This window comes from Arachis ipaensis, chromosome B3 (assembly GCF_059453495.1).
Source record: "Arachis ipaensis isolate K30076 ecotype BB chromosome B3, ASM5945349v1, whole genome shotgun sequence".
Lineage (NCBI taxonomy): Eukaryota > Viridiplantae > Streptophyta > Magnoliopsida > Fabales > Fabaceae > Arachis > Arachis ipaensis.
In genome coordinates this window covers 78881989-78903070 of record NC_142438.1, presented here as the reverse complement: position 1 = coordinate 78903070, position 21082 = coordinate 78881989, and the positions used below count along the sequence as shown (strand labels likewise).

General features: G+C 35.9%; 1 non-coding gene across 1 annotated transcript; it reads left to right on the top strand.

Annotated features, from left to right (window-relative positions):
• The first annotated feature begins 20 nt into the window (after positions 1–20).
• LOC148571246 (small nucleolar RNA R71) lies at positions 21–128 on the top strand. Its single transcript, XR_015907830.1, has one exon. It is a non-coding gene; the product is annotated as a small nucleolar RNA R71 (small nucleolar RNA).
• Positions 129–21082: the final 20954 nt, after the last annotated feature.

The following is a 21082-nucleotide window of genomic DNA, read 5'->3' as shown; positions in this document are numbered from 1 at the left end:
CCTATGATGCTCCATTCTGAAAGCATGTCAGAAGGGCACCTTCTGATTAATTGCTTGTATCTTTCCCAAGCTTCATAGAGGGATTCACCTTCCTTCTGTCTGAAAGTTTGGACTTCCACTCTAAGCTTACTCAATTTTTGAGGTGGAAAGAACTTTGCCAAGAAGGCATTGACTAGCTTTTCCCAAGAGTTGAGGCTTTCTTTAGGTTGTGAATCCAACCATGTTCTAGCTCTGTCTCTTATAGCAAAAGGAAAGAGCATAAGCTTGTAGACCTCGGGATCAACCCCATTGGTCTTGACAGTGTCACAGATTTACAGGAATTCAGCTAAGAACTGATGAGGATCTTCCATTGGAAGTCCATGAAACTTGCAATTCTGTTGCATCAGAGAAACTAATTGAGGCTTAAGCTCAAAGTTGTTTGCTCCAATGGCAGGGATTGAGATGCTTCTCCCATAGAAGTCGGGAGTAGGTGCAGTAAAGTCACCAAGCACCTTCCTTGCATTGTTGACATTGTTGTTGTTTTCGGCTGCCATGTCTTTTTCTTGTTTGAAAAGTTCTGTTAGGTCCTCTGTAGAGAGTTGTACTTTAACTTCTCTTAGCTTTCTCTTCAAGGTCCTTTCAGGTTCAGGATCAGCTTCAACAAGAATGCCTTTGTCTTTGCTTCTGCTCATATGAAAAGAGAATAAGAAAGTATAGAATCCTCTATGTCATAGTATAGCGATTCCTTGAAGTGTCAGAGGAAAAGAAGAATAGAAGGAGAAGGTAGAAAGAGAAGAATTCAAACTTATCAAGAGGGATAGAGTTCGAATTGTTGATAGTGGTGGAGTGTTAGTCCTTTAAATAGAAGGATGTGAGAAGAGGGGAAGAATTTTCGAAATTAAAGTAAAAGATTTTGAAATAATTGAAAGAAATTTTGAAAATTCGATTGATGATTTTCGAGAATTAAAGTTGGGAAAGAAATTAAGTGATTTTTGAAAAAGATTTTTGAAATTAGAAATCAAAAAGATATGATTAAAAATTATTTTGAAAAGGATGTGATTAAGAAGATATGATTGAAAAGATATAGTTTTAAAAAGATATGATTGAAAGGATATAATTGAAAAACAATTTAAAAAGATTTGATTTTAAAATTAATGACTTGGCTAACAAGAAATTTAAAAGATATGATTCAGATATTAAACCTTTCTTAACAAGGAAGCAACATACTTGAAATTTTTGAATCAAATCATTAATTGTTAGCAAGTATTTTCGAAAATAGTAAAAAAAATGGAAAGAAATTTATTTTGAAAAGATATGATTGAAAAGATATGATTTGAAAAAGATTTGATTTTGAAAACTTATGAAAACTTGAAAAAAAATTTGAATTAAAAACAAAATCTTCCCTCTTATGTCATCCGGCGTTAAACGCCCAGAATGGTATCCATTCTGGCGTTTAACGCCCAAAATGCTACCCTTTTGGGCGTTTAACGCCCAGCCAGGTATCCTGGCTGGCGTTTAAACACCAGTTTTCCTTCTTCACTGGGCATTTTGAATGCCCAGCTTTTTCTGTGTAATTCCTCTGCTGCATGTTCTGAATCTTCAATTCTCTGTATTATTGACTTGAAAAGACATAATTTTGAAAAATTTTTGGATTTTTAATGATGAGGAAAAATCAAAATGCAATTAAACATGGAAAACTAAGATCAAATACATAATGCATTCAAGGCACCAAACTTAAAAGTTTGTATACTAAGGACTATAACAATTTGAAAAATGCATGTGAGAAACAACTAAACACACAAAACAAGAGAATTTAAAGATTAGAGCAAGAAAATCATCAAGAACATCTTGAAGATCAATGACAAACATAATGCATGTAATTTTCGAAAATTAGAAGAATAAAGACATGCAATTGACACCAAACTTAAAATTAGACACTAGACTTAAACAAGAAACATAGAATATTTTTTATTTTTATGGTTTTATAAAATTTTTTTGTGATTTTTCGAAAATTGAATGGAAAAGAAAATAAAGGGATTCAAATTTTTTAATAAGAATTCCAGGAATCATTGCAATGCTAGTCTAAGACTCTGGTCCAGGAATTAGACATGGCTTACTAGCCAACCAAGCTTTCAAAGAAAGCTTTGGTCAAAAACACTAGACATGGCCAATGGCCAGCCAAGCTTTAGCAGATCATTGCTCACAACAACAAAATTGATAGAAATCAACAAGCTCTTGTGATGATAAGTTGAAACCTCGGTCCAAAAGATTAGACATGGCTTCACAGCCAGCCAGACTTCAATAAATCATCATGAAACTCTAGAAGTCATTCTTAAAAACTTTGAAGAACAAAAATAGAAAATTTTTGTATTTTTAAAATTTTTTTTCGAATAAAAAGTAAAATTACCTAATCTAAGCAACAAGATGAACCGTCACTTGTCCAAACTCAAACAATCCCCGGAAACGGCGCCAAAAACTTGGTGCATGAAATTGTGATCATCAATAATGGCGCCAAAGACTTGGAGCTCTCAAACGTGAATCACACTTAGTCACAATTCCGCACAACTAACCAGCAAGTGCACTGGGTCGTCCAAGTAATACCTTATGTGAGTAAGGGTCGATCCCACGGAGATTGTCGGCTTGAAACAAGCTATGGTCATCTTGTAAATCTCAGTCAGGCAGATTCAAATGGTTATGGAGGATTGATAATTAAAAGATGAATAAAATATAAAATAAAGAGAGATACTTATGTAATTCATTGGTGAGAATTTCAGATAAGCGTATGAAGATGCTTTGTTCCTCCTAAACTTCTACTTTCCTATTGCCTTCATCCAATCATTCATACACCCTTCCATGGAAAGCTTTATGTTGGGCATCACCGTTGTTAATGGTTACTTTCCATCCTCTCAGTGAAAATGTTCCAAATGCACTGTCACCGCATGACTAATCATTTGTCGGTTCTCGATCATGTTGGAATAGGATCCATTGATCCTTTTGCGTCTGTCACACGCCCAACAATCGTGAGTTTGAAGCTCGTCACAGTCATCCCTTCCCAGATCCTACTCGGAATACCACAGACAAGGTTTAGACTTTCCGGATCTCAAGAATGACCGCCAATAATTCTGGCCTATACCACGAAGGTTCCGATCTTTGATTAGAAACCCAAGAGATACGCATTCAAGCCATTGCTAGTAGAACAGAGGTGGTTGTCAGGCACATGTTCATAGGTGAGAATGATGATGAGTGTCACGGATCATCACATTCATCAAGTTGAAGAACGAATGAATATCTTAGAGAAGAAGTAGGTGTGAATTGAATAGAAAAACAGTAGTACTTTGCATTAATTCATGAAGAACAGCAGAGCTCCACACCTTAATCTATGGTGTGTAGAAACTCCACCGTTGAAAATACATAAGAACAAGGTTCAGGCATGAACGTGAGGCCAGCCTCCCAAAACATGATCAAGTGTATCAAAGTATCAAAATACAATAGCAAAAGGTCCTATTTATGGAGAACTAGTAAACTAGGGTTTACAGAAATAGGTAATTAATGCAGAAATCTTCTTTTGGGCCCACTTGGTGTGTGCTTGGGCTGAGCATTGAAGCTTCTCTGTGTAGAGACTTTTCTTGGAGTTAAACGCCAGCTTTTGTGCCAGTTTGGGTGTTTAACTGCAGCTTTTATGCCAGTTCTGGCGTTTTGACGCCAGAATTTCTATGCTGACTTGGAACGCCGATTTGGACCATCAAATCTTGCGCAAAGTATGAACTATTATATATTTCTGGAAAACCCAGGATGTCTACTTTCCAAAAAAATTAAGAGAGCGCCAATTGGGTTTCTGTAGCTCTAGAAAATTCACTTTGAGTGCAGGGAGGTCAGAATCCAACAGCATCTGCAGTCCTTTTTCAGCTTCTGAATCAGATTTTTGCTCAGGTCCCTCAATTTTAGCCAGAAAATACCTAAAATCACAGAAAAACACACATACTCATAGTAAAGTCCAGAAAAGTAAATTTTAAATAAAAAATAATAAAAATATAATAAAAACTAACTAAAATATACTAAAAACATACTAAAAACAATGCCAAAAAGCGTATAAATTATCTGCTCATCACATTCATTGCAATTTACATTTCTTATCATTTAAGTTTCTGTAATTTATATTCCTTGCTCTTTAAGTTTCTGTCCAATTTACTTTTTGCACTTTAAATTTTCTTGTCATTTACTTTCTGCTGCATCAATTATCACTGACCAATGTTAGTTTGACTAAACTAATCACCCACTAAAGTTGCTTGATCCATCAATCCCTGCGGGATCGACCTCACTCTAAGTGAGTTTTACTACTTGATGTGACCCGGTACACTTGCCGGCGAGTTTTGTTTTGGATCATTTTCCACACATCAAGTTTTTGGAACCGTTGTTGGGGATTGATTTAGATCAACAATGATTAAGTGGGTGAGAAGTCTAGATCAAGCATTTTCTTTATTTTTGTTTTTTATTTTAGATTGAAACCAAGGTGTTTGTGTTTTTGCCTCACTAAGCAAAACTCATCTCTGATATGAGTAATTTCAATTTTCATTGGTGTTGTATTTTACAAAATTCAAATGGAGTTCAACTCATCTTATGATCAAACAAATTTTATGGGATATTACCCACCATCACCAATCTCTAATGGTGGCTGGAAATATCACCAAGAAAATACAAATTCTGAGCACTCGAATCCATGGAGATTTGCTTCAGAGACAAAAGATGAGCAAGAGAATCATATGGGATATTTCTCTCCACCACAAAATGATGCAAGTTATTATTCTAATGGTGGCTGGGAGTATCACCAAGAAATGATAGATGATGAAGTAATTCACATGAGATATGATCCAAAACCACAAAATGACTTATATCATTATCCTCATGGTTTCTGTGCATATCAACAAGAGTGTGAACAATCAAGAGAAATGAATTTTCTCCCAGAGCCACAACGTGAACCATGCTGTTACGACACTGACAGAAACTATGGCTGGGAAGGGAATCTTAATGCTCCAAATGCTATTCATCAAGAGACATCATCTCTTGATTACTCTTTCAATAAATTCATGCAAGATTCTTCCCAAGGACCACAAGATTGTCCATACTATGATGATTTCAACAATTCTTCAAGTTATGCCTGGGAGGAGCAAAACCAGAAAGCATTTGAGAGCCCATTGACGATCTGATTTCCTGTCGGTAAAAAAATTCACAAATATATGATCGCGTTGTAAGTATAGCTTCTAAACCAACAGAAAATCCTTTTGTACAAACGTTTGGTTGTCACAAGTAACAAACCCAATAAAATTTATAAACCGAAGTATTTAAACCTCGGGTCGTCTTCTCAAGGAATTGCAGGGAAGTATGATTTATTATTGGTTATGGAAAACAATATTTTTTGGGTTTTGAAAAGGTTTGACCAAGAGAAATAAATTGCAGAAATTAGTAAATCAATAACTAAGAAAACTCTTGGCAAGGTATGAAAACTGGAAGTTCTATCCTAGTTATCGTTATCAATGGTGATGAGAATTATATTTTTGCTTACACTAAGTCAACCTCTAACTATGAAGGTAAGTCAAGTGGATAAATCAATTTAACACCTAAAGTCCTAGTCAACTCCTGAGAAAAGACTAGAGTTATAGGAATCTAAATCAATCAGCAAAGATATCAATTATCAATCACGATGAGTTTGACAACTCAAGAGTTACCAATTAATCAACCAAAGCCAAAAGGGAAAAATCTAAATTATTTATATAAATAAAGGAAAGCAATCATAATTCTGAAATACCTCAAATTATATTAAATAGAAAATCAATCTAAACATAAAGAGTTCATAAACTAAATTGAGAAAATAAGTAAAAGGAACATTGAACCTGGAACTCAAAAGAAATTATAAGTTGAAATAATAAGAAATCCTAATCCTAAATCCTAAGAGAGAGGGGAGCGCCTCTCTCTCTCTAAAACTACATCTAAATTATGAAAAGTGAATTATGGAATTCCTCTCTTGTGTTTTTTTATGAATGGATGGACTCCCCCACTTTATAGTCTCTAATCAGTGTCTTCTGGGCCGAAAACTGGGTCAGAAACAGCCCAGAAATTGCTGGGGACGAAATCTGCCACGCTGATTTTCGTCACTGTGATGCGTCCGAGTGGAGCACGCGTTTGCGTCGCCTAGATGTACAGCCACTATGGCAAATTATATATCAAATCGAAGCCCCGGACGTTAAATTTCCAACGCAACTGAAACCGTAATATTTGGACCTTTGTAGCTTAAGTTATGACCATTTGAGTGCGAAGAGGTCAGGCTGGACAGCTTAGCAACTTCTTCAACTTCTTGTATTCCTTCCACTTTTGCATGCTTCCTTTCCATCCTCTGAGCCATTCCTGTCCTGTAATTTCTGAAATCACTTAACACACATATCAAGGTATCGAATGGTAATAAGAGATGATTAAAATACTCAAATTAAAGACTCTAGGAAGCATGTTTTCAATCATAGAACAAATTCTGAAGGAATTGTAAAACCATGCAAATAGTATGAATAAGTGTGAAAAGGCTTGATAAAAACCACTCAATTGAGCATAAGATAAACCATAAAATAGTGGTTTATCAACCTCCCCATACTTAAACATTAGCATGTCCTCATGCTAAGCTCAAGAAAAGCTAAAAGGGGTGAAGAGGAATGATAGAGAGTATGCAATGCATCCTATCTATATGAATGCAACTACATGCAAAATATTTTTACCTACTTGGTTAAAAGTAAATACGTTATCCAAGACAAATATGAATCAAATTCCACTAATTCAAATTATACAATGAAAGACAAGTAAACTTGTAAGAAGATAGCTCATGAAAGCAGGGAACATAGAATCAAGCATTAAACCCTTACTGGTAGTGTATATGCACTCTAATCTCTCAAGTGTATAGTGTAATTCACTCTACTCTTCTCTAGTCATGCTTTCTAAACTTTATTCTTCATCTAACCAATCAACAAATATTTAATGTACCAATGCAAACATCATGAGGTCTTTTTAGGGTTGTAATGGGGCTGAGGTAAAGGTAAGGATATATATATATATATATATATATATATATATATATATATATATATATATATAAGGCTAAGTGAGCTAACAAAGTGAATCCTTGATTAGTCTAAGATCTCACCTAACATATACATACTTTATATATTTTAAAATGCTTTACCTAGCTACCCAAATTTTTTTCACTTTTGTATTACATGCTCATGTATCAAACTTATTTTTGAATTTTGTCCCATGTGCATTGATTCTTTTTATTTTGCATTTGGGTTAATATTTTTTTTGTATCCCCTTATTTAATTACTTAATAATTTTTTTTATCAATGCAAATGGTAATTTAATTATTTTGATTTCACATGAGCATACTTCCCAAATTTTCAAATAACTTATTCAATTTAATTCCCTGCTTTTTTCTATCATCCCATGTTCCTGTAAAATTCCCCACACTTAAATTATACACAATATCTATCTTAAGCTAACCAAGGATTCAACTTGAAATTTTTATTTTATTTTTCTGCTTAAGGCTAGTAATGTGGTTATGAAATAGAAGGGGGTTAAAAGGCTCAAGGGGCTAACAAATATGGCATAAAAGGTAGGTTTATTTGGGATAAGTGAGCAAAAATACAAATAATGGCATCAATCATATGCAAGCATGTAAATATACTAAACAATGGACATATAGACTGGAACAAAATCTAGATTGCAGTTATAGAGAAGAAACACACAAGAATAAAAATTTATGGTTAAATAATGTAATCATGTAAATAAGCTCAAAATCTCACAGGTTGTGTGTCTTTTGGCTCAAAAACCAAGTTCCAAATACAACTTCCAAACAAGTTTAACACAAAATTTTCAATTTAAATTAGTGAAGTACTATAAAAATTTCTTGAAAAAGAAAATATTACTTCAACCAAGTAGTAACTAAATGCATAAAATCAAACAAACATGCAAATGCAACAATTAACAAATTAACATTGGTGTTGAAAAAAAAGAAGTAACTAACCCACGGAGATCGGTATCGACCTCCCCACACTTAAAGATTGCACCGTCCTCGGTGCATGCTAAGATGTACAGGTGGATGGGTGGCTCCGCAGCTAGTGCTCTTTTTGTTCCTTTCCTTGCCGGTGGTTTGGGAGTAGCTTTTTTTTTTTTTTTTACCTTTCTTGGAGTTCATCCTGAAAAGGGAAAAAGAAAGTAACATGTAAAGCTAGGGGTTCGAGCAAGGAAGAGGATGGTATAGATGATAATTGATGCACGGTAAAGAAGGATGTCGTCAACACATGGTCATGACTACATGTGAAAAGTTCATCAATAGAAATATAGCAAGTGCATGTAATGACAATTAAATGCAAGATGTTTATTGGTATGCTGGCAAAGGCATGAGTAACATAGATCAAGCATTAAATGCCCAATTTGATTATCATCTCTTTCAAACGAACAATCTGTTTGTACTGACAATTATATTTGAATTAATAAAATAAAAAAGGAGTTTTGTGAAAAACATGCATTAAAGTAGTAGGATAACATAAAAGTAGTGCATGATGCCATACGGGCTTTTTCACAAACACATAGCATGCATGATAAATAAGTTATTGAATGTATTAAATTGAACATGCAAGCAACCCTTTAAAAAATAATATATAATTGTCAAACAATTCCTTTAATAATCCACAAGCAAAATATAGAAAATAATGACCCAAATAAATTTCTAACACCAATAAAAATAATGCAATGAATGAAAGTATGCAAATAAATTAAATGAAATAAAATAGAAGTGAAGAGGGATGAGAAGTTAAAGAGATGAAGAAGAAGAAAGAAGAAAAGATAGAAGAAATTAGGATTAGAAAAGAAAAGATAAGATAATTGCTGCTGAAGAGAGAACTTTTGCATGGCCTAGAAATTCGCAGAATAAATCCTCGTTGTAGGTATAGCCTCTAAACCAACAAAAGTCCTTTCTCACAAACGTTTTGGTTGTCACAAGTAACAAACCCCTAAATAAATTGATAACCGAAGTATTTAAACCTCGGGTCGTCTTCTCAAGGAACTGCAGGAAAGTATGTTCTTATTGTTGGTTATGAGTGTTGTAAATTGGGGGTTTTGAAAGGTAAGGAACAAGTAATTTAAATGACAAATAAAATAAATAAATGACTGTAAAATAAACTCTTGGCAAGGTATGAAAATTCGGAAGTCCTGTCCTAGTTATCCTTATCAATGGTGATGAGAATTATATTTTTGCTCTCTACTAAGTCAACCTCTAATTATGAAGGTAAGTCGAGTGGGTAAATCCATTTAACACCTAAAGTCCTAGTCAATTCCTAAGGAAAGACTAGAGTTATAGGGATTTAAATCAATCAGCAAGGATAATAATTATCAATCACGATGAGTTTGACAACTCAAGAGTTACCAATTAATCAACCAAAGCCAAAAGGGGAAAATCTAAATTATTAATATAAATAAAGGAAAGCAATCATAATTCTGAAATACCTCAAATTATAGAAAATCAAATCTAAACATGAATGGTTCATAAGCCAATTTGGCAACAAAAGTAATTAAAGGAAAGCATTAAGAGATCTGAAAGTAAAAGAGAAATATAAACTAAAAGGAATATTAGACCTGACGAAGAGTTGAGATTCTAAATCTTTTAAGAGGAACCTAATCCTAAATCCTAAGAGAGAGAGGAGAGAACCTCTCTCTAAAAACTACATCTAAATCATGAAAAGTGAATAATTGAAAACATCATACTCAATGGATGCATTCCCCCACTTCTGGACATGGATCTGGGCCAAAAGGTGCTTCAGAAATTGCTGGGAGCATTTTCTATATTTTCTGGTACGTGGCATCTGTCACGCGTCCGCGTGGGTCACGCGCTCGCGTCATCTAGAGTTTTCCTTGTCACGTGTTCGCTTCCGTCATGCGTCTGCGTCATCTGTGTTCTGCTTAAGGCACGCGTCTGCGTCAGTTACGCATTCGCGTCGCTGCTTTTTCGTGCTGGGCATGCGACCGCATCGTCCATGCGTTCGCGTCGCTGCCAGTTTCTTCGAAAACTCTATTTTGTGCTTTCCTTCCATTTTTGTATGTTTTCTTTCCATTCTTTAAGTCATTCCTGCCTTAGAAGATCTGAAACTACTCAACACACAAATCACGGCATCGAATGGTAATAAAGGGTAATTAAAATAATTATTTTTAAGGCATAGGAAACATGTTTTTCACATATATTACATAATAAGGAAGGAAAAGTAAAACCATGCAATTTACATGAATAAATGGGTAAAGGGTTGAATAAATCACTTAAATTGAGCACAATATATATCATAAAATATGGGTTTATCAGGCGCTGATATGGATAAGTTGTGCGGCGCAGGCGACGCGGACGCGTGAGGGACGCGGTCGCGTGGTATGCGATAAGGTCAGGTGACGCGGACGCGTGACCCACGCGTTCGCGTGGCCTGATTTGTGCGATTGGCGCAAGTGCAGCCTCGCGTTCGCGCAACTCTCTGTTACAAACTCATTTTGCCAAAAATCTGGTGACGCATTCGCGTGGGTGACGCGATCGCGTGAATGGCCATATTTGCAAAACGACGCGAGCGCGTGGGGCACGCGTTCGCGTGGTAAGGTTTGTGCTTTAAGCACCATTCCAGCCCCATTCCATTATAACTTTCTGCCATACACCTTATTACATTGATTTTACAGGGCCATGCGTTCGCGTGGGTAACACGGACGCGTGGGAGGCTATTTTTCCACATGACGCGGACACGTTAGCGACGCGGTCGTGTGAGCGTATTTGTGCCAAAGGCACGCCTCCAGCCACACTTTCACGTGAGTTTCTATTCAATTTTCTTTTCTTCCCAATGCACTGGTGACGCGGACGCGTCGGCGACGCTGTCGCGTCGCTTGCGATTTTTTTTATAATAATGCAGTATGCAGAATGTAAGTATAGCTTCTAAACCAACAGAAAATCCTTTCGTACAAACTTTTGGTTGTCACAAGTAACAAACCCAATAAAATTTATAAACCGAAGTATTTAAACCTCGGGTCGTCTTCTCAAGGAATTGCCGGGAAGTATGATTTATTATTGGTTATGGAAAACAATATTTTTGGGTTTTGGAAAGGTTTGAACAAGAGAATTAAATTGTAGGAATTAGTAAATCAATAACTAAGAAAACTCTTTACAAGGTATGAAAACTGGAAGTCCTATCTTAGTTATCATTATCATTGGTGATGAGAATTATATTTTTGCTTACACTAAGTCAACCTCTAACTATGAAGGTAAGTCAAGTGGATAAATCAATTTAACACCTAAAGTCCTAGTCAACTCCTGAGGAAAGACTAGAGTTATAGGAATCTAAATCAATCAGCAAAGATATCAATTATCAATCACGATGAGTTTGACAACTCAAGAGTTACCAATTAATCAACCAAAGCCGAAAGGGAAAAATCTAAATTATTTATATAAATAAAGGAAAGCAATCATAATTCTGAAATACCTCAAATTATATTAAATAGAAAATCAATCTAAACATAAAGAGTTCATAAACTAAATTGAGAAAATAAGTAAAAGGAACATTGAACCTGGAACTCAAAAGAAATTGTAAGTTGAAATAATAAGAAATCATAAATCCTTTAAGAGGAATCCTAATCCTAAATCCTAAGAGAGAGGGAAGAGCCTCTCTCTCTCTCTAAAACTACATCTAAATTATGAAAAGTGAATTATGGAATTCCTCTCTTGTGTTTTTTATGAATGGATGGACTCCCCCACTTTATAGGCTCTAATTTGTGTCTTCTGGGCCGAAAACTGGGTCAGAAATAGCCCAGAAATTGCTAGGGACGAAATCTGCCACGCTAATTTTCGTCACTGCGATGCGTCCGTGTGGAGCACGCGTTCTCATCGCCTAGCTGTACGGCACTATGGCAAATTATATATCAAATCGAAGCCTCAGACGTTAAATTTCCAACGCAACTAGAACCGCATCATTTGGACCTCTGTAGCTCACGTTATGACTGTTTGAGTGCGAAGAGATCAGGCTGGACATCTTAGCAACTTCTTCAACTTCTTGTATTCCTTCCACTTTTGCATGCTTCCTTTCCATCCTCTGAGCCATTCCTGCCCTGTAATTTCTGAAATCACTTAACACACATATTGAGGCATCGAATGGTAATAAGAGATGATTAAAATACACAAATTAAAGACTCTAGGAAGCAAGTTTTCAATCATAGAACAAATTCTGGGAAGGAATTGTAAAACCATGCAAATAGTATGAATAAGTGTGCAAAGGCTTGATAAAAACTACTCAATTGAGTATAAGATAAACCATAAAATAGTGGTTTATCACCCATATTCTACTTATCAAGAGCCTTCATCACTTGAGCAAACCTTTAATTCATTCATGGAAAGCTGTCGAACCTCACCTTCCAGTTTTTCATCTGAAAATTCTTCATCATTGGACTTTGTCTCCACACAAAATCCTTGCCAAAACTCACCACCCACATAAATTTCCATGAACCAAGGCCTCACAAAGCTTGAGACCATATTTGAAAAATATAAGGAGGAGGCACAGAGATCAGAGAACTCCCTCACAAACATGGAAGTGCTGTTAGCTCAATTGTTGAGTGCAAAGAAGAAAGAGGAAGGGCAAGATGAGGAAGCCTCTGTGTCAAGTGAAATTTCAATGGAAAAGGAGGTTGTGGAGGTGTTTGAACCTGTGGCTTCATATTCACAGAAGCTAATTGAGGTGATAGAGGAACATGAAACTTCACTCCCAAAAGACTTAATAGAAGATCATGTAAAAGAAGAGGAGGAAGTCAATCAAGGAAGTTCACACTCAATTGAAGCAGAAAATTACAGGAAGGAAGAGCTCACTGAACCATCAATTCAAAAAGCTCTTGACGAAGACAAAACTTCAACAATCACACAACCACCAAGACTTGGATTCAAGGAAGTGAAGGCAATTAACAAAAGCACCGAGAAGAGGATTGTGACCAAGCTACAAAAGACAATATTCATGAAGAAGAGAAGGTCAACTACAAGCAATCCTCCCCCTGATCCAGCAAGCAAGCTCAATCAAGCCATTAACAAAAGAAAACTTGCTGAGGAGAGACCAAGACAGGGGGCAATAGCTGAATCTTCTCCTCCCTTGAGGTCATTCCTCTTAACAAACTGGAAGAAGAGGAAGAAAGTGAAGAACATGTCAACAATAGGTAACATTTCTCTGCTTTGTTTTCTTTCTTTGCTTTGTTTAAATTTAATAAATTGGCATATGGTTACATTCTAAGTTTGGTGTTGCCTTGCAAAAATTTGTTTTCAATCCTTTTGGATGATTGCATCAATTCTACATGGAAGTGTCACACTAAGATTCTAAGTTTGGTGTGCCACTTATTTTTCTATGCAATTTATTCAAGCAACACTACTTGTCTGCATAATCATAATGCCTCTGCAGTCTTATTTTTCTCTTTTGATCTGACACTTTTTCGTTCTACTTGCTTTAGTCATTTTTCTGTTTTTAAGTGCTTTCATTTAGTTTGCTTATTAACTGTTTTTGTTAATACATTACCAAGAGATCCTTATTCATGACAGATTCTTAGCTTGGTGATTGTATTTAACATATAACAGTCCCCTTTGTTTAGTTTTAGTAAATTGACATAGGATTGCATTCTACGTTTGGTGTTGCTATGCAACAAAATTTGGTTCGAATCCTTACAAGATACTTGCATTAATTCCAAGTGAAAGTGTCACACTAAGTTTGGTGTGCCACTTATCTTTTATGCAATGTATTGGCACACCTTCTTATCTATGCAATCACAATGTCTCTGTCCTTTGTGCTTTGATTGTTATCTTTAATTTTGCTTACTTAAAACACATGTGCTACTAATATTTCACTGTGTAAGACATTCATGATCTATCTTAGCCCCATAGCCATTGTTCTAATTGTTGCTTGAGGATGAGCAAGCATTCTTAGTATTGGTATGGGAAGAAGGAAGAATAGAAGGAAAGGGACAACAGTAGAGAAGATGAATTACAAGGTTGTAAAGTTCTCTTTTCCTCTCCTTTGTTTCCAACACTTTAAATTGCATGATTGTCTTTATCTTCTCTGTATGCATGTGTAGTATGAATAAGCATAGCCTAAATTTTAATTTGCAACATGTTGCTATGACATTATGACTACCAACTTGAGTTTTGTGAGTTCAAAAGCAATAAAGCATCATGATCATAAACAAACAAGGCATTAAAGAAGAACTTAGCATGTGCATACAAGAAAAGAAAATCTTTTGAAGTTTTCATCTAGGATATTTTGTGAAATCTTTTGAAATCATGAAAACCTTGAAGAAGCAATTGCAGATTAAAGCAAGAAGAGAAAAAGGGAAAGAATGAGAAAGCTGAAGGCTCTGAGTACCAATGATAATTCATTTGTTAAGTACTTGTGGTGTTTATGTATCAAGCAAAAAGCTTGAAAATAAAACACTTAGAAGTCAAGGTTAGGCTCAAAGTGCAAAAAGCACTCCCTCAAAGCTCAAGGCTCTGAGCATCAATGATTAGAGAGTCAAGAAAAGAAACAAACGAGCTTAATAAAGTCCTCTAATTAAATGCTTGTGGTGCTTATGTATCAAGTGGTAATACTTGAAAACAAAGCATTTAGAGTCGTAGCTTTGTTATCAACTCATGGGGCAAAGCACCCAAAAGGAGAAGCTAATAAGAAAATCAAACGCTTGTTTCAAGGAAGAAATATAAGAAAATGATTTCATAAATTGAGCTAGATAGAAACATCGATCATTTACATCTCTTTTGTGATTGTAGCATGCATAGAAAACTAGCCTACCATGAACATTAACTTGCTATTCTTCTTACCTTGGATTGTCAATCTCTATTGCATGATTCTTTTCTTGCTTGGGGACAAGCAATGTTTAAGTTTGGTGTTGTGATGACATGTCATCATGTCATGTTTTTCTATGCTTTTTCATACAAGAAATTGATAATTAGTGCTTAAATATTGCATTCTTTTGTGCTTAAGTGGTATATTTCCTTGATCTTTTGATTTTATAAATTTTGTAGGAAATAAGAAGAAAAAGAAGCAAAAGAGCACAAAATAAGCTGAAAAGAAGAAAAGAAGAATTTTGGGCACGCTTTGAAGATTGAGCACGCTTCGGAACCCTAGACGACGCTTTTAAAAGCGTGGCCCATGACCATGAAGCCTTGGCACATGCATCAATATCATATGCATGCATGCATGAAATGTTTAATGCAATTGGCATTACATTAATGCATTAGGCATTATTAATTAAAGTCATGGAAGCATGCATGCATGAAGCTTTAATTTCTAACGAAATTGGCAAATGAATAAGTAAAGCTTACATTAACGCATTGGTATTACTAGTAAATGAATGCTATGATGGCTTATTCACACTAGCACTATTAATGCCATGATTGGCTTAATTATGCGTTCATTTAATGAATGAATGCCTAGCATTATTAATGAAAGTTAATGTAAACTTGCATTAATAAAGCCTATGAATGCATGGATCATTTGATTGCATTAATGCATTACAATATAAAAAGCATGCATTTAATTAGTAAAAAATAAATTAATGCCAAGGCGTTAATAGCATTATACATGCATGCATGAATTGATAAATAAAAGAGAGCTTCACGGTAAAGCATGCATGCGTTTGGCAAAGCATTATTCAAAGCATGCATTTAAATGCCAATGAATAAAATCAATTGGCCAGCGTTCATTAGGCAAGGAATGCTGTGTTGGCTTTACCAACCAAGCGCGACATCATTGCTAAGACAAGGAAACAAAATTTACAAGGCATCAGCAAGAGCGCTCGGTTAACCTTGTGAGTTTTATCGGGCTCCCACTCAAGAAAATGCAAGGAATATGCTCACAAAAGTGCTTCTCCCAAGGTTCAAACTCAAGGCGTCACACTCAAAGGTGGAGCGCTACATAAGAAAAAAAAGGGAAGCTCAGTTCACTTTCCCAATTGAGCGCTACTTCCCCCCCTCCCACACTCTTCGCATTTTGGCACACCAAGGAGCTTGTCACGTGCACAACTTGGCACACCAAGTGCAAGATGGAGAGCTCAGTTCACTTCTTCAACCGAGCGCGACAAAATTGGCACGGACAGGGGGCTGATGCACACAAAATTGAAGGGCCGAGAGCAAGGGAGTGCTCGGTTGTCTTAATCAACTGAGCCAATCCTTGGGAGTAGCACCCATGGTCCAAGATTCAATTAAAAATCAAATTGGATTCAATTCTTCACCAATTGAACCAAGGCCAACTGGACCCATCTCTCTTTAAATCCAAATCAAGCAAAGCCCACATCATCACTTAAAGGCACAAGAACAAGTTAGAATAGGAATTTCATTTAAATTGTAATTTGTTTTTAATTTCAATTTCATTTTGATTTTCACTTTGTAAAGCCTATATAAGGCATCATTTTTATTTTTGTAAAGGAGGCTGTCTCCACTAGGGAGCAGTAGGAGTAGAGAGCTCTCTTTTTTAGTTTTTGTCTTTGAATTGAAGAATTGAAAGATCAAATCTAAGTTTTGTCTTCTGGTTTTCATTTTCACTCTTCTGCAACTTCCACTTTATGGTTGTGATTTTGGAACTCTGATTGGAGAATTCTTCTGGATCTCTCCATCGTTGAGTTTCCTTTTGATTCCTTTGTTTCTGTTTTCATGAATTTGAAGATCTAATCTCAATTGTTTCTGTTTTACTGCTTTTGCAACTTTTAAATTCTGTTTTAGTCCTTTTGCAATTCCCTTCATCTTATATTTCTCTGATTCACTGCAATTTATACTTTCTTGCTCAGTTTTGAATCCCAGCACCCAATTACCTTTATTCTTCCTGCAATTTAAATTTCCAGTTGCTTGATCTATTACTTTCTTTAATTTCCAGCACCTACTCCCCTTTACATTCACAGCAATTTACATTTCTTGTCATTTAAGTTTCTGCAATTTATATTTCTTGCTCATTAAGTTTCTGTCCAATTTACTTTCTGCACTTTAAATTTTCTTGTCATTTACTTTCTGCTGCATCAATTATCACTCACCAATGTTAGTTTGACTAAACTAATCACCCACTAAAGTTGCTTGATCCATCAATCCATGTGGGATCGACCTCACTCTAAGTGAGTTTTACTACTTGATGCGACCCAGTACACTTGCCGGTGAATTTTGTGTTGGATCTTTTTCCACACATCATACACATTGGAGGTGAACAAATAGCCACAAAGGTTCTCCAAAGTGGCTTCTACTGGCCCACACTCTTTAAGGACTCTAGAGAGTTTGTCCATAACTGTGATAGTTGCCAAAGGGCTAGCAAATCTCCCTCATAGTCACAACATGCCTCAGCAAGGAATCCTAGAGATTGAGTTGTTTGATGTATGGGGTATAGACTTCATGGGACCCTTCCCACCTTCATACTCAAACACCTACATCCTTGTAGCAATAGATTATGTGTCTAAATGGGTTGAAGTAATAGCATCACCCACTAATGACACTAGAGTAGTAATGAAGTTCCTCCAGAAGATATCTTCAGCAGGTTTGGTGTCCCTCAGACATTGATTTGTGATGGAGGTACTCATTTCTGCAACAGACAGCTTGACTCTGTTCTGAGCCATTACGAAGTTTGCCATAAAGTGGCAATACCATACCATCCTCAGACAAATGGACAGGCTGAAGTCTCAAACAGAGAACTAAACCAAATCCTGGAGAGGACAATAAGCGCCTCTAGAAAGGATTGGGCTAGAAAACTTGATGATGCTTTATGGGCCTACAGAACAGCTTTCAAGACCCCTATAGGAACATCAGCATATCAATTGGTGTATGGAAAATCCTGTCATGTGCCAATGGAACTGGAACACATGGCCTATTGGGAAACCAGATTCCTCAACCTTGATGCTAAAATAGTAGGAGAAAAATGGCTACTCTAACTGAATGAGTTGGACGACGTTTAGTTGCATTTGAAAATGTAAAGATCTATAAAGAAAAAGCAAAAAGGTGGCATGACAGGAAGATAGCTTCCAGAGTCTTTGAACCAGGCCAAAAGGTTCTGTTGTTCAACTCAAGACTCGGATTATTTCCTGGGAAACTCAAATATCGTTGGAAGGGACACTATTTGGCTACTAGTGTATCACCCTATGGGCATATAGAACTTCAAGGTAAAGACCTAAACAATAGGTTCACCGTCAACGGACAGAGAGTCAAGCATTGCCTTGAAGGAGATACTGAGCCAAGAGGCTCAACACTACTACTAAGCTAAGTACAGTGAAGTCCAGCTAAAGACATTAAAGAAGCGCTCATTGGGAGGCAACCCAATGATCAATAGCATAGTATTTTCTATTTCTATAACTATTCTTGTTTTTGAGTTATTTTTCTTCATAATTAACTTTTACTAATTTGCTTTTTAATGTTAGTGATCATGAACAATGTTTAAACAGAGATAGAATGATGTAGAACAGGAAGCAGAACACCTTGGAGGAAGCACCTCTTTGGCTTTGAATGCCAGAAAAGGGTAAGGAATGGGCATTTAACGCCCATGAAGGGGTGACAACCTGGCGCTGAACGCCAGCCAGGGAGCCTGGACTGGGTATTCAACACCTAAGGAGGAGAGCATACCTGGTGTTGAACGCCAACCAGGGGGCACTGGCTAGGCGTTTAACGCCCAGAAAGAAGGAACAGCTAGCATTAAACGCAAGAATCAAGCCATTCTGGGCATTTAACGCCAGAAAGAGGGCAAAGAAGGCAATTTTTCAAAACCTTATCTTTTCTACATCTTATGTTCTTTTTTTCATTCAACCTATTATCTTAAATTTTGATTTTGAAATTCATGATTTTCAATTCAAATTGTTTTCAATCATAATCTTTCAAATTCAATTTCTTTACACCTCTTTTCAAATTTTTAAATATTCTTTTCAAATCTTTTTCAATTCTTTCTCAAATCTTTTTCAAATTTCATATTCTTTGCAACTTCTTTTTCAAATCTTTAAAATATTTTTATCTTTTTCATATTTTTTTATTTTAAAAACTATTTTTTTATCTTTTACTAAAATGTGAATCATATCTTCCTTATCTTTTATCTACTTAATTTCAAAAACCCTTCCTCCCCTCCCTATATACATCTGTGTTCCCCACCCCCAATTTCATTCGAATAACTCTTCTCCTATTCTCCCTTTCTTCGACTTCTTCATCTTCCTTTCTTCCTTTTTGCTCGAGGACGAGCAATCCTTTTAAGTTTGGTGTGAAAGGAGCCCTGCTTTCTCACTCCATTCGAACCCCATGGCTCCAAAAGTGGAAAGCTCTGATAAACCCTAAATTTGTGGTTTATCTTGTGCTTAATTTAGGAGATTTTATCAACTTATCTCACATTTATTCAATAAAATAGCATGGTTTTATAATTCTCCCTAAATTTGAGCTTAAATGTAAAAACATGGTTTTTAGGCCTTAAAATAGCTAAATTTAATTCACCTTAATTCTATTCGATGCCTTGATATGTTTGTTAAGTGATTTCAGATTCATAAGGCAAGTATTGGATGGAAGAGGTGAAGAGAAAAGCATGCAAAGTGGAGAATTCATGAAGATCAATGAGCATTTGCTGAATTGAATGCCACGCACACGCGTCATCCACGTGTACGCGTGAGAAGAACATTCATGGCCACGTGCACACGTCACCCATGCGTACGCATGAGAAGGAAATTTGCCAGCGACATGCACGCGTCACCCACACGCACGTGTGACTAGCTGCACGTGACCTCATTACAGTGAATTCAGTGGGGACAATTTCTAAGCTTTCCAGGCCCAAAACCAACTCATTTTTGAGGCTATTTGATGCAGAACTCAAGATGGTCCAAGGGGGGAGCAGTTAGTTAGAGTAGGAAGCATGCCTTACGTTAGATATAGAGAGAGAAGCTCCCTCTTCTCTCTAGAAATTAGGGTTCTTAGTTTAATTTTCTTCTAGATCTGGGTTTAATTTCTTGTTTCTATCTTGTTTTCTTTACAATTTCTTGTTCTATTGTCTTGATTTTCTTATTTCTTCTTGTTAATTTCTTATTTTAGTTACTTTTTTATGTTGATGAACTCTTTTTAATTTCCATTCTCTTTAATACAATTTTGAGGTATTTCATTGTTAATGTGCTTTCCTTAGTTGTTATTGTTAATTTCTTTCATTGGGCAATTGTAGATTTTACTATTTCTTGCCATTTACCATGCTTTCCTTTTATGCCTTCCAAGTATTTGACAAAATGCTTGGTTGGATGTTAGAGTAGCTTTTTGAGCATTTTTGGCTTGGAAAGAGAAATTAGGCAATCTTGAGTTATTAATACCCAACTCATGTTGGTGATCTAGAGTTGTTGGTTAATATTATTTTCATTGACTCTAATCTCTTGCTAATTCAATTAGTATGTTGATTAAGACTTTTGGATTGAGATTAACTAGTCTTATTTGACTTTCTTCGAGTGTTGGAGATGACATTGTACCTTCTCTCGTTGGAGATGACGAGATAATATTAGCTCTTGTTAATCATTGTATCATAAGACTAAGATAGAAAGCCTAGATTCTCAATCCTTGCCATAAATGTCTCTCTTTATTACTTACTTTCTTTAGTTGCTTGCTTTATTTTTCTTGTCATCTATTTACTTGCCCTTTTATCGACCAACCCACCCCTTGGATACCATAACTAATAATATGCATATCTCACAGCAATTGCTTGAGAAGACCACCCAGGACTAATACTCTTGGTTATTTTTATTGGGTTGGACTTGTGACAACCAAATTCTAAACTTTGATTGAGCATTACTTATCGGTTTGGAAGTATACTTGCAACGAAGTTATTTCCTCTTAACCGAGAAGAAATTCCTAACTGACGGTTTTACTCTTTCAAGTTTTTGGCGTCGTTGCCAGGGAATCGCAATGTATGCTTGTTGTTGGTTATTATACATATGTCAATATTGTGAATAGCTTTATTTTTGGTTTGTTTGCTAGTTTTTGTTCGTTGTAAAATCTTATTTTTCTTGATTTTAGTTAGTTTTTGTTTTCATTTTCTCTTGCTACCATGAATTC